Source organism: Pecten maximus, chromosome 18 (assembly GCF_902652985.1).
Source record: "Pecten maximus chromosome 18, xPecMax1.1, whole genome shotgun sequence".
Taxonomy (NCBI): domain Eukaryota; kingdom Metazoa; phylum Mollusca; class Bivalvia; order Pectinida; family Pectinidae; genus Pecten; species Pecten maximus.
The window spans coordinates 27,870,697-27,883,556 of NC_047032.1; positions in this window are offsets into that span (position 1 = coordinate 27,870,697).

Here is a 12,860-nt window from a genome sequence, read left to right on the forward strand (position 1 = left end):
TAAATGACAGTTAAGTGGCATCATCGAGCTATTTGAAAATTTCTAGAGGGGCTTTCCCGCATTCAAATCTTTTTTGATTTATCTATTTATTTGCGCATCGGAAAATCAACTTTTACAATGTCTAATTTAATTTTATGTACCAAAAGACAAGTAAACTTATACTCTTAAAAGTGGTCCTCTAATACACTGGTATTGACAAATTGAAAAAAAAAGTAGTGGATGACATATTTTAATTTAGCAATAACTGTTAAATTTGATTCATTTATTACTTTCAACCTTACGATTTATCGGTACAAATATATACATTACTTACATGACAGATAATTACACTTAATATGGACAAAAGGTAGCTTATAAACACTCCTCCTCCTCCTCCTCCTCCTCCATCATCATCATAAAATAAATTTACATATATTATGTCGATACACAAATCTACATGTTTAACATCACTCGTGCCTTAGACTGACAATACTCGTTAACATCAACTCCACCTCATAGTGTATGGTAGAAGCATTTCTTAGCAGATCGAAGCCGGTTCGGAGTTTGAATCACCATAGAATCTTTTCATATTTTGTTATGTTTCTTAAACCCATTTAATATCTCTTGATCGTATTTGAAAGATAGTTTCAACATTAAATGCATATTTAATATTTTAGTACAAAGATAAAATAAATATGATGACATAAAAATGTTCACTCGGATCAAAAAGAGTAAAAATAACCGATTGATGTATATAAAAAATATAAATATAAAATAATTGCAGCGTCAACAATAAACATGCAGGGATTGTAGGGAAAAAATCCCTATTTGATATGTCAATTTTGCTTTATTTGATATGATATTGATTTACATAATCCGTTCACACGCACAGCGCGCCAATGGACCATGACGATCTATTTCGTTACTGTGGGAATGACTGGTGTCACCAGATAGTTTACCTATAAATGGCGTAGGTCAGCGAAGGCAGAAAACGACCATACTTCAATCGATGTTTTTTATTTGCATTTTGTATCCGACCTATCCAACAAAAGGCAGTGAAATCTCAAGATAACAGGTCAAACAAGTGCAATATTTTTTTTTACATGGCAACAACTTATAAACTATTAAAGAATAAAGATATATATTGTTATATACAACGTAACTTTATCATACAGTAAAAATTATGACCTTGGCCTGCAGGTCAAAATTTTAAAAAAGTCCTAGTTATGTCGGGCAATAAGTTACTTCTAAACCGTTAAACAGATAAAGAAATCTTGATGAAACATAAAACATAGGCGATGTGCAGTGGCCTAACACTTTATAACCGGGTCACTTCTAGAGTGTACCACACTGTTTAACCGGGTCACTGCTACAGTGTACTGCACTGTATAACCGGGTCACTGCTACAGTGTACTACACTGTATAACTGGGTCACTGCTATAATGTACTACACTGTATAACCGGGTCACTGCTATAATGTACTACACTGTATAACCGGGTCACAACAACAGTGTACTACACTGTATAACCGGGTCACTGCTGTAATGTACTATACTGTATAACTGTGTCACTGCTGTAGTGTACTACACTGTTTAACCGGGTCACTGCTACAGTGTACTACACTGTATAACCGGGTCACTGCTGTAGTGTACTATACTGTATAACTGTGTCACTGCTGTAGTGTACTACACTGTATAACCAGGTCACAACACAGTGTACTACACTGTATAACCGGGTCACTGCTGTAGTGTACTACACTGTATAACCGGGTCACTGCTGTAGTGTACTACACTGTATAACCGGGTCACTGCTGTAGTGTACTACACTGTATAACCGGGTCACTGCTGTAGTGTACTATACTGTATAACTGTGTCACTGCTACAGTGTACTACACTGTATAACCGGGTCACAACACAGTGTACTACACTGTATAACTGGGTCACTGCTACAGTGTACTACACTGTATAACCGGGTCACTGCTACAGTGTACTACACTGTATAACCGGGTCACTGCTACAGTGTACTACACTGTATAACCGGGTCACAACACAGTGTACTACACTGTATAACCGGGTCACTGCTACAGTGTACTACACTGTATAACTGTGTCACTGCTACATTGTACTACACTGTATAACTGGGTCACAACACAGAGTACCACACTGTATAACCGGGTCACTGCTGTAGTGTACTACACTGTATAACCGGGTCACTGCTACAGTGTACTACACTGTATAACTAGGTCACAAAGACAGAGTACCACACTGTATAACTGGGTCACAACGACAGTGTACTATATTGTATAACCGGGTCACTGCTACAGTGTACTAAACTATATAACCTGGTCACTGCTACAGTGTACTTCACTATATAACCGGTTCATTGCTACAGTGTACTATATTGTAAAACCAGATCACTGCTACAGTGTACTACACTGTATAACGGGGTCACTGCTGTAGTGTACCTAACTGTATAACTGTGTCACTGCTACATTATACCACACTGTACAACCGGGTCACTGCTACAGTGTACTAAACTGTATAACCGGGTCACAACGACAGTGTACCACACTGTATAACCGGGTCACTGCTACAGTGTACTACACTGTTTAACCGGTTCACAACAACAGTGTACTACATTGCATAAACGGGTCACTGCTGTAGTGTACTACATTGTATAACAGGGTCACTGCTACAGTGTACTAAACTGTATAACCTTGTCACTGCTACAGTGTACTAAACTGTATAACCGGGTCACTGCTACAGTGTACTACACTGTATAACCGGGTCACTGCTGTAGTGTACTACACTGTATAACTGTGTCACTGCTACATTGTACTACACTGTATAACTGGGTCACAACACAGTGTACCACACTGTATAACCGGGTCACTGCTGTAGTGTACAATACTGTATAACCGGGTCACTGCTACATTGTACTACACTGTATAACCGGGTCACTGCTGTAGTGTACCACACTGTATAACCGGGTCACTGCTGTAGTGTACCACACTGTATAACCGGGTCACTGCTACAGTGTACTACACTGTATAACCGGGTCACTGCTGTAGTGTACTACATTGTATAACCGGTTCACTGCTACATTGTACTACACTGTATAACCGGGTCACTGCTACATTGTACTACACTGTATAACCGGGTCACAACACAGTGTACTACACTGTATAACTGGGTCACTGCTGTAGTGTACAACACTGTATAACCGGGTCACTGCTGTAGTGTACTACATTGTATAACAGGGTCACTGCTGTAGTGTACTACATTGTATAACCGGGTCACTGCTACAGTGTACCACACTGTATAACTGGGTCACTGCTGTAGTGTACTACATTGTATAACCGGGTCACTGCTACAGTGTACTAGACTGTATAACCGGGTCACAACACAGTGTACTACACTGTATAACCGGGTCACTGCTGTAGTGTACTACATTGTATAACAGGGTCACTACTACAGTGTACTAAACTGTATAACCGGGTCACTGCTACAGTGTACTAGACTGTATAACCGGGTCACAACACAGAGTACTACACTGTATAACCGGGTCACTGCTGTAGTGTACTACACTGTATAACCGGGTCACTGCTGTAGTGTACAACACTGTATAACTGGGTCACTGCTGTAGTGTACAACACTGTATAACCGGGTCACTGCTGTAGTGTACTACACTGTATAACCGGGTCACTGCTGTAGTGTACTACACTGTATAACTGGGTCACTGCTGTAGTGCACCACATTGTATAACTGCGTCACTGCTGTAGTGTACAACACTGTATAACTGGGGTCACTGCTGTAGTGTACAACACTGTATAACCGGGTCACTGCTGTAGTGCACCACATTGTATAACTGCGTCACTGCTGTAGTGCACCACATTGTATAACTGCGTCACTGCTGTAGTGTACAACACTGTATAACCGGGTCACTGCTGTAGTGCACCACACTGTATAACTGGGTCACTGCTGTAGTGTACCACAGTGTATAACCGGGTCACTGCTGTAGTGTACTACACTGTATAACTGTTTCACTGCTACATTGTACTACACTGTATAACTAGGTCACAACGACAGAGTACTACACTGTATAACCGGGTCACTGCTACAGTGTACATTTGTACTACACTGTATAACCGGGTCACTGCTGTAGTGTACTACATTGTATAACCGGGTCACTGCTACAGTGTACCACACTGTATAACTGCGTCACTGCTGTAGTGTACAACACTGTATAACTGGGTCACTGCTGTAGTGTACTACACTGTATAACCGGGTCACTGCTGTAGTGTACTACACTGTATAACTGGGTCACTGCTGTAGTGTACTACACTGTATAACCGGGTCACTGCTGTAGTGTACTACACTGTATAACCGGGTCACTGCTGTAGTGTACTACACTGTATAACTGCGTCACTGCTGTAGTGTACAACACTGTATAACTGGGTCACTGCTGTAGTGCACCACATTTATATACTGCGTCACTGCTGTAGTGTACTACACTGTATAACTGGGTCACTGCTGTAGTGTACAACACTGTATAACTGGGTCACTGCTGTAGTGTACTACACTGATATATAACTAGGTCACAACACAGTGTACTACACTGTATAACTGCGTCACTGCTGTAGTGTACTACACTGTATAACTGGGTCACTGCTGTAGTGTACCACATTGTATAACTGCGTCACTGCTGTAGTGTACAACCTGTATAACCGGGTCACTGCTGAAGTGTACTACACGGGAAAACCGGGTTCACCAAGTGACACACTTTTATAACGGGTCACTGTTGAGTGAAACAAAACTTTTTAAAACCGGGTCCCTGGTAGTGTCCCAACGGAAACCCGGGGTCACGGCTTAGGGGTACTACACTGAAAAACGGGCACGGACAGTGTACTAATTATAACCGGGTAAATGTTAAGTGTATTTAAAATTTTTAAGGGGGGCACGGCCCCCTTGACTACATTTGTTAACGGGGTCACTGTTTAAAGGGGACACCACTGAAAAAAAGGGGGTTTCACGGGGTTAGGGGTCCCTAACTGTAAAAACCCGGGTCACTGTTTACATTGTACACATTTTTTTAAAACCCGGTCAAACACAGGGTACTACCCCTGTTAAACGGGTAAAACGGCAGTGTCAAACATTTAAAACCGGTCGGGGGGCTACAGTGTACTAAACTGTATAACCGGGTCACTGCTACAGTGAAATTTAAAATTAAACCCGGGTTCATGCTGTAGTGTACTATACTGTATAACTGGGTCACTGCTACAGTGTACTACACTGTATAACCGGGTCACTGCTGTAGTGTACTACACTGTATAACGGGGTCACTGCTGTAGTGTACCTAACTGTATAACTGGGTCACTGCTACAGTGTACTACACTGTATAACCGGGTCACTGCTGTAGTGTACTACACTGTATAACGGGGTCACTGCTGTAGTGTACCACACTGTTTAACTGGGTCACTGCTGTAGTGTACCACACTGTTTAACTGGGTCACTGCTGTAGTGTACTACACTGTATAACTGTGTCACTGCTACATTGTACTACACTGTATAACCGGGTCACAACACAGAGTACTACACTGTATAACTGGGTCACAACGACAGTGTACTACACTGTATAACCGGGTCACTGTTGTAGTGTACCACACTGTATAACTGTGTCACTGCTACATTGTACTACACTGTATAACCGGGTCACTACTGTAGTGTACCTAACTGTATAACTGTGTCACTGCTACATTGTACTACACTGTATAACCGGGTCACAACACAGTGTACTACACTGTATAACCGGGTCACTGCTGTAGTGTACCACACTGTATAACGGGGTCACTGCTGTAGTGTACTATACTGTATAACTGGGTCACTGCTACAGTGTACCTACATTGTGTAATCGGGTCACTGCTACAGTGTCACACTGTATACCGGGTCACTGCTGCAGTGTATCACACTGTATAACTGTGGCACTGCTACATTGTAACTACACTGTAATAACTAGTCACAAAGACAGAGTACTACACTGTATAACTGGGTCACAACGACAGTGTACTACATTGTATAACCGGGTCACTGCTACAGTGTACTACACCGGAGACTGTGTCACTGCTACAGTGTACTTCACTATATAACCGGGTCATGCTACAGTGTACCACACTATATAATCGGGACACTGTCACAGTGTACTACACTGTCTAACTGGGTCACTGCTATAATGTACTACACTGTATAAACGGGTCACTGCTGTAGTGTACCTAACTGTATAACTGTGTCACTGCTACATTGTACTACACTGTATAACTAGGTCACAACGACAGAGTACCACACTGTATAACTGGGTCACAACGACAGTGTACTACATTGTATAACCGGTCACTGTTGTAGTGTACCACACTGTATAACCGGGTCACTGCTACAGTGTACTACACTGTTTAAACCGGTCACAACAACAGTGTACTACATTGCATAAACGGGTCACTGCTACAGTGTACTACACTGTATAACCGGGTCACTGCTACAGTGTACCACACTGTATAACCGGGTCACTGCTACAGTGTACCACACTATATAATCGGGACACTGCCACAGTGTACTACACTGTCTAACTGGGTCACTGCTATAATGTACTACACTGTATAAACGGGTCACTGCTGTAGTGTACCTAACTGTATAACTGTGTCACTGCTACATTGTACTACACTGTTAACGGGTCACAACAAGGTTACACTGTATAACGGGGTCCCAAGGACATGTATCCCCATTGTTTTAAAAACCCGGGTTTTCACTGTTGTAGTGTCCCACACTGAACCCGGGTCCTGCTGAACAATTTTGGTCCTTTACACTGTTTAAACCCGGGGCCCAAAACAACAGTGTACACATTGAAAAACGGGTCCTTTTTAAGTTTACTACATTTATAACCGGGTCACAACACAGTGTACTAACTGTATAACCGGGCCCACTGCTAAACAATGAAAACCCACCCCTTTTATAACCCGGGTCACGTTTAAGTGTACCTAATTTAATAATGGGCCCCACTTTCACAGGTTGGGCCCAAACCCAATCCCACCACTTTTAAAACCGGGGCCCTGTTTAAAAATTTTACCTGTAAAAACCCGGTCACTGTTTAAGGTACCATTTGTATAACTGGGTCACTGCTACATTTTTACACACTGTAAAATAGGTCAAAAAGGCCCGAGTCCCACCTGTAAAATTTGGGTAAACAACGACGGGTTACAAATTTTTTTTAAAAAGGGTTTCACACAAAGTGTACTAAATTAAAAAAGGGGGGTCACTGTTTAACAGTGTATTTAACATTCTTGTAAACTTTTTTTCCCCGCTACAGTGTACACCGAAAAATACCGGGTTTTAAACTTGCTACTTTAAACCCAAACCCCTGTATAACCGGGTCACTGCTGTAGTGTACACACTGTATAACCGGGTCACAACACAGTGTCCATGGTATCCCGGTCACTGCTAAGTGTATTTACACTTTTACCGGTCCCAACGTGTACTACATTGAAAAAGGGTTCCGGGGCTACAGGGGTATCCCCACTGCTCCCGTGTACTCTGTATTTGGTCCCCAAAAGGGAAAAAAACCCTGTAAAAACCGGGTAATGTTTACATGTCCCTTACACTGAAAACCCCCGGGGTCACTGCTTTTAGTGTCCCAAACCCGGTATTAAAAAATAAACCCGGGGTAAACGCTTTTACTTCCCCCTTGTAAAAGGGGTCACCACAGTGTACTAAACGTAAAACCCGGTCATTTTTTAAGGGGTACAAAAGTAAACCCGGGCCCCTGTTAAGTGTCCCACACTTTAAAAACCGGGTACTGTTTAGTGTCCCTAACTTTAAAAACCCGGGTCACTGTTTAAAGTGGCCCAACTGTATAACCGGTCACCCATTTTTACTAATTGTAAAAACCGGGTCACCCACTTGTACTCCCACGGTAAAAAACCCGGGGTTCACAAAAACATTCCCACATTGTAAAAACCGGGGTCACGCTGTATTGTACCACTGTAAAACCCCGGGTCCCCTGCTGTAGTTACTAAAATTTATAACCGGGTCCTGCTTTGGGGTTTTGGGGTGGGGGTTGGGGGTCCAATGTTTTGGGTTTGTTTTGTTTGTAAAATTTTTTATGTGGGGGGATTGGGTGTCGGGGTTAATGTTTTGGGTTTTTGAGGTAAATGGGAAAAAGGGGAAAAGGTTAAAGGGGAAAAAGGGTAATGTTTTGTTTTCTTTGGAAAACCAAGGGTTTTTCCGGGAGCGAGGCTCGAAAGGGGGGGAGTTGGTGAAAAGAAATTGGGCATTTTTTGTTGTTGGGTTTTTAGTTTTTGGTTTTGGGTTTTTTTTTTGTTTTTTTTTTGGGGTTTTGTTAAATTTTTTGGGTTGGTTTTTTTTTGGTTGGGTTTGTTTGCCCCCCGCCCCCACCCCCGGAAAACTTGGCCCCAAATGGGGAGGAAAGAAAAAGGGGGCCATGGGGGGGGGTAGTTTTAAAACCGAAAAGGGGGGTGGGGGGCCCAGGGATGGGGGGGTGTGTGGTTAAAAGGGTTTAAAGGGTATGGCTTGTAGGTTTTTGGGGGGGTATTGTTTCAGGGACCTTTTGGGTTTGGGGGAAAAAAGGAAAAGAAGAGTCTTGGGGGGCCCTTTTGGGACAGGGGGGGTACAAACCTTTAAAAAAAGGGGCAGGGGAAGGGTCTTTTTGGGATGGGGAGTGTTAAGGGAAAAGGGGGGTTGGGGTAGGTAACAGGGGGTTAAAAAAGGGAGGAAGGGTGCCCAATTTTTAAAATTTTATTGTTTTGTTTTTAAAAGGTTTTGTGGGGTGTTTTGGTTTTTAAAAAGGGTTTTTTGTTTTGTTTTTTTGGGGGGCCCCCTTTTTTTCCCCCCCACCCCGTTCCCCCCTCCCCCCCGGGGCCCCCCCGGGTTTCCCCCCCCCCCTCCCCCGGGCCCCCCCCCCCCGCCCCCCCCCCGGCCCCCCCCCTTTAAAGGGCCCCTTTTTCCCCCCCCCGCCCCCCAGGCCCCCCTTTTGGGCCCACCCGTTTTCCCCCCCCCAAAAAAGGGACCCCCCAACCGCCCCCCCCAGGAAACCCCCTTTCCCCGGGTCCCCCCCCCTTTGCCCCCCCCCCGCCCCCCCTTCCCCGGGCCCCCCGCCCCCCGGGCCCCCCCCCATTGGCCCCCCCCCCTTTGGGTCCCCCCCCCGACCCCCCCCGTTCCGGGGCCCCCCTTTTGGGCCCCCCCCGTTAACCCCCCCTTTTTAACCCCCCCGTAAAACCCCGGGGCCCCCCCCCCCCCCCCCCGGGGCCCCCCCGGGAAACCCACGAAATTTTCCCCCCCCGGGAACCCCCCGGGGGCCCCCTTTAGGCCCCCCCCGAACCGGGGTCCGTACGGCCCCCCGTTCCCCCCCCCACCCCCCGGCCCCCCCCCCGCCCCCCCCCCCTCCCCCCAGGCCCCCGGCCGGCGCCCCGGACTCCCCCACCCCCCCCCCCCAAACCCCCCCCTCCCCCCCCCCCCCACCCCCCCCACCCCCCCCCCCCTCCCCCCCCCCCCCAAAAAAAAAAACAAAAAAAAAAAAAACAAAAAAAAAAAAAAACCCCCCCTTCCCCCTTTTTTCCCCCCTTTTTCTTTAAGCTTTCAAAAATCCATAAAAACCCCACCCCCTAATTTTCGAACCCCCCCCCCCCCCCCCCCCCCCCCCCCCCCCCCCCCCCCCCGTTCCCCCCCCCCTTCCCCCCCCCCCCCCCCCCCCCCCCTTATCCTTTTTTCCTTTATTTACCCTGTAAAACTTTTCCTTTTTTAAAATCCCCCTTATTCTGGGGTCCCCCCCAACATGCCAACTTTTTTAACCTCCCCCCCCCGGTTTCCCTCCCTGTTCCGGGTCCCTTGGCCCCCTTTAAATGGCCCTTAGTTTCCCACCTTTATAACGGGTCACCCAGTTCCTACCCCCCGGAAAAACCTCCCCCCCCCCCTAATGCCCCCCCTGTATTAAATTTTCCCCCACCCTCCATTAAAACCCCCCTTTAAGGGGCCCTTCCCCCTTCAACCACCCTTTATTCCCCCTTTTCCACATTCCCCCCTCCCCCCTTCAACCCCCTTCCCCCCTATCCCCTGCCATTTAAAAGGGGTCCCTCCCGCTTGTAAAACACCGGGTCACCACATTGTACAACTTTTAAAACCCAGGTCACTCAAGTCCCAACTGTATAACGGGTCACCCAAAAGTTCTCCATTTTTTAAAACCCGGGGGTAATGTTAAGTGTAACATGTAAAACCCCGGGTCACTGTTTTAAGTGTATTTCCCCTTTTAAAACCCTTCAAACAACAGTGATTTAACATTTAAAGGGGGGCATGGAGTGAAATACAGGTAAAAAGGGGGTCACCAAAGTGCCCTAACTGTTTTAAAGGGGGGTTTCACGGGTTTACGGTCCCACACTGTAAACCCGGGTCACTGCTAAGTGTCCCAAAACTTATAACGGGAAAACTGCACTTGTACTACACTTTTTAAAACCCGGGGTCACCAAATGTACTACACTGTAAACCCGGGCCTGCTGAGTGTCCCTAACTTTTATAACGTGTCACTGCTACATGTCTACACTGTATAACTATTTAAAAAAAGGGACAGATTTAATAACTGTAAAACTGGGTCAAAAACGACAGTGTATTTAAATTTTAAATACCGGTTCCCAACAAACTTGTACGACTTTGAATAAACTGGGGTCACCCCCCGGGTACTACACTTAAAAACCGGGTAACCACAGGTACAACTGTAAACCGGGTCACTGTTTGTAGTGTCCCAACTTTTTAAAAAGGGGGCCAACCACATTGTACTACCGGGAAAAACCGGGTCCGACAGGGTACTACACGTATAAGGGGCCCAACACAGTGTACTACATTGTATAACCGGGTCCCGCTACAGGGTACCCCCACCGTAAAACCCGGGTCACTTTTTTAAGGGTACCACACGTAAAACCGGGTCACTGCTACGTTTTTACTACACTTTTTAAAAACCGGGTCCCCTTGTATACATGTTTTAAACCGGGTACTCCCACGGGAAAACCCACTTTTAAACCGGGTAAAACCAAACAGGGGCCCACATGTAAAAAACCGGGGGTCATTTTTTTAAAGTGTACCCCTTATAAGGGGGCCTCCCCAAGTGTACTACACTTTTAAAAACCTGGTAACTGTTTAAATGATAACGTATAAACGGGTCACTGCTGTAGTGTACCTAACTGTATAACTGTGTCACCAATTTGTATTTTACACTTTTTAAAACCCGGTCACAAGAAGGTACTAAAACTGTAAAACCCGGGGAAAAACAAACAGTGTACACATTTTTTAAAACCGGTCATTTTTTTCAGTGTCCCAAAACTGATACCCGGGTAAATGTTTAAAGGTCTCCATTTTAAAACCGGTCACCCAAAGTGTACTACATGAAAAAAGGGGGCCACTGCTGTGTGTCCCCACATTTTTAAAAACCGGGTCACCCGATTGTACTCCCCTTTAAAACCCGGGGCCACTGTTAAATGTCCCACACTGTAAAAAAGGGTCACGGGGCTTTTGTACCAACTTAAAACGGGCACTGTACAGGGGTATACACTTTAACTGGGTCACTGCTTTGTACTCCCTGTAAAAACGGGTCACTGCTGTATTTACCAAAAATGTAAAAATGGGAAATTTTATTGAAACCTAACTGTATAACCGGGTCACAACACAGTGTACTACACTGTATAACCGGGTCACTGTTGTAGTGTACTACACTGTATAACCGGGTCACAACACAGTGTACTACACTGTATAACCGGGTCACTGCTACAGTGTACTACACTGTATAACTGGGTCACTGCTGTAGTGTATCACACTGTATAACCGGGTCACTGCTGTAGTGTACTACACTTTATAACTAGGTCACAACGACAGAGTACTACACTGTATAACCGGGTCACTGCTGTAGTGTATCACACTGTATAACCGGGTCACTGCTGTAGTGTACTACACTGTATAACTGGGTCACTGCTGTAGTGTATCACACTGTATAACCGGGTCACTGCTGTAGTGTACCACACTGTATAACCGGGTCACTGCTACAGTGTACATTTGTACTACACTGTATAACCGGGTCACTGCTACAGTGTACCACACTGTATAACTGCGTCACTGCTGTAGTGTACAACACTGTATAACTGGGTCACTGCTGTAGTGTACTACACTGTATAACCGGGTCACTGCTGTAGTGTACTACACTGTATAACTGGGTCACTGCTGTAGTGTACTACACTGTATAACCGGGTCACTGCTGTAGTGTACTACACTGTATAACCGGGTCACTGCTGTAGTGTACTACACTGTATAACTGCGTCACTGCTGTAGTGTACAACACTGTATAACTGGGTCACTGCTGTAGTGCACCACATTGTATAACTGCGTCACTGCTGTAGTGTACTACACTGTATAACTGGGTCACTGCTGTAGTGTACAACACTGTATAACTGGGTCACTGCTGTAGTGTACTACACTGTATAACTAGGTCACAACACAGTGTACTACACTGTATAACTGCGTCACTGCTGTAGTGTACTACACTGTATAACTGGGTCACTGCTGTAGTGTACCACATTGTATAACTGCGTCACTGCTGTAGTGTACAACACTGTATAACCGGGTCACTGCTGTAGTGTACTACACTGTATAACTGGGTCACTGCTGTAGTGCACCACACTGTATAACCGGGTCACTGTTGTAGTGTACTACACTGTATAACCGGGTCACTGTTGTAGTGTACTACACTGTATAACCGGGTCACTGCTGTAGTGTACTACACTGTATAACGGGGTCACTGCTGTAGTGTACTACACTGTATAACTGGGTCACTGCTACAGT